The following is a 2,500-nucleotide window of genomic DNA, read 5'->3' on the forward strand; positions in this document are numbered from 1 at the left end:
CTTCACTGCCCCTCCCCCCGTCCCCTTCCTCCTCCTTCTTCTCCTCCTCCTCCTACTACTACCACCACTACTACTACTAGACCTTCCGCCCTTCCTCCTCCTCCTCCTCCTCTTCAAACCCTATATTCTTCCACTCCATAAAAACGTTACCTTCTGTGCTTCCTTCCTTCCTTACTTGCTTCCTTCTTCTCTTCGTCCTCCTCTTGCTACACCTTCCACCCTTCCTCTTGAAACCTATATTCTTCATCCTTCTTTGCTTCCTTGTTGCCCCTTTATCCTTCTCCTTCTCCTACTCTTCCTCCTCCTTCTCCTAAATCAGTTCAAGCGCAGCGATGCAATACAGATATCGACAGAAGTTATTTCTCGAAATGAGTTGTTAGCCAATGGAACAGCCTTCCTGCAGAAGAAGTTAGCGCGGCAACAATCAGATCTTTTAAGAATCGTATTGATCGTCACTTTGCTGCGTCGGGAGTGAACAATGTATCAACGCGTACGTACAGAAGTGCTTTAATCCATTACGCAGGTCATTTCTGTGTATTGATGAAATCACTGAAAGCAGGTACCTTACAATGACCCAAAAGGTTTTCTGCTGTCTGCTCGTCCATGTTTCCATGTTTCCTTCTCCTCCTCCTCCTTCTATTTCTACTCCTACTCCTACTCCTCCTAATCCTTCATGAGGTAATAGCGTGGCCTTAAACTACAGGCCTACAGGCTTGGAATCAGTGGCAAGTAAAACAAACTCAAGTTCCCGCAAGATTAGGATATAGTTTTCAACACCCATTACGGTTTAAGAAATAGGAGATTCTGCTTTACCTGACCACCACCACCACCACTACCGCCAACAACAACAGTTACAACATAAACAACAACACCACCACCACCCCCATTAACAACAACAACAACAACAACAATAGCACTACCACCACCACCACCACCACCACCTCCTGACAACAGACAGACAGCAACAGGGCGGCAACCTGTGGAAGCCCAAAGTCAAGGAGGAGAATCTTGGAAAGTCCAGGAGGAGGAGAGGAGGAGGAGGAGGAGGAGGAGGAGGAGGAGAAGATCGAGGAGGAGGGTATTTCTTGGTATGCAACGCCCACATAACCCCTTCCTCCTCCTCCTCCTCCTCCTCTTCCTCCTCCTAATTCTCCTCCTTCACCACGTCCTCCACCCATATTTCCATCTCCACCTTCTCCCCCAGCAATCTTTCTCCTCCTCCTCCTCCTCCTCCTCCTCGGTACAAAGGACAGGCCACAAAGGGTCTCACAAAGCAGGTAACCTTACTGGCATTCAATAGGCAAGCCATTACCCGGGCTGTCTATATTTACTTATGTCCTTAGAGCTCTTTCTCTCTCCTCATCCTCCTCTTCTTCCTCTTTCTTTTCTTTTCTTTTTTATCTTTTTTTTATCTTTTTCTTTATCTTTATCTTTATCTTTTTCTTTTTTTCTTCTTTTTGTTGTTGTTGTTCTTCTTCTTCTTCTTCTTCTTCTTCTTCTTCCTTTTGCCTCTGTGTCCTTAATGCTCTTTTGTTCTCCTTATCCTCTTATTCTTTCTTTTCCTCCTCCTCCTCTCCTCTTCCTGTCACCTTTCCCTTTTTCCTTTTCCCTCCAATATTCCTTTTCTTCACCTTCCCATTTTTATTATTCCTTCTCAATTTTAATGCGGAAGATTACTTTACAATTGATCGATCAAATAGAACAAGAAGAAATCACAATTTGAAGATAAGTGGTAAAAGATTCTCGTCGCACGAAGCTAAACACTTATTCTTCAATCGAGTTGTTAATGTTTGGAACTCTCTACCCTGTGATGTCGTTGATAGTACAACAGTTACGGCCTTCAAGAATAGATTAGGCAAGTATTTTGAATCCAACCAGCAACTAAGGTATTACTCATTGTCGTAATAACGTTAAGTTTTTTCGAATACTGGAGTCCTTGTCCGTTTTTATCGCCCGGTTAGTGGTAGCAGTAATGGTAGTTCTTTCCTCTTTCCTACATAATTTCCATGCAGTTTTTCCATGCTGCATGTTTTTTTCCTTTCCTGCCAGCTTTGGCTGGAGGGATGGGGGGTGGGGAGGAGCCTTCGCCTTTGCTGTCCTTCATCTTCCACCTTTGATTAGATAGTTAGTGTAGCTTGTCACAAACAACCTCGTAAGGACCAGCAGGTCTGCTGTTGTTTGTTCTTCCTTTGTGTTCCTTTGTGTTCCTACTCCTCCTCCTCCTGCTCCTCCCAGCCCCCATAATGCTCCCGGATGTAAGAACTGAGCAAGGTAAAGGAGGAAACAAAATAGGAGGAGGAGGAGGAGGAGGAGGAGGGAAGAGGGGGATAGAGGAAGAGTGGGTTGAAATCAAGTAGGGTATGAGGAAGAGTAGAAGGGGGAGGAAGAGGAGGAGGAAGAGGAGGAGGAAGAGGAGGAGGAGGAGGAAGCAGGAAGAATATTGAACGCCATTGACCCACACACACACACACACACACACACACACACACACACACACACA

This window comes from Eriocheir sinensis, chromosome 4 (genome assembly GCF_024679095.1).
Source record: "Eriocheir sinensis breed Jianghai 21 chromosome 4, ASM2467909v1, whole genome shotgun sequence".
Classification (NCBI taxonomy): Eukaryota; Metazoa; Arthropoda; class Malacostraca; order Decapoda; family Varunidae; genus Eriocheir; species Eriocheir sinensis.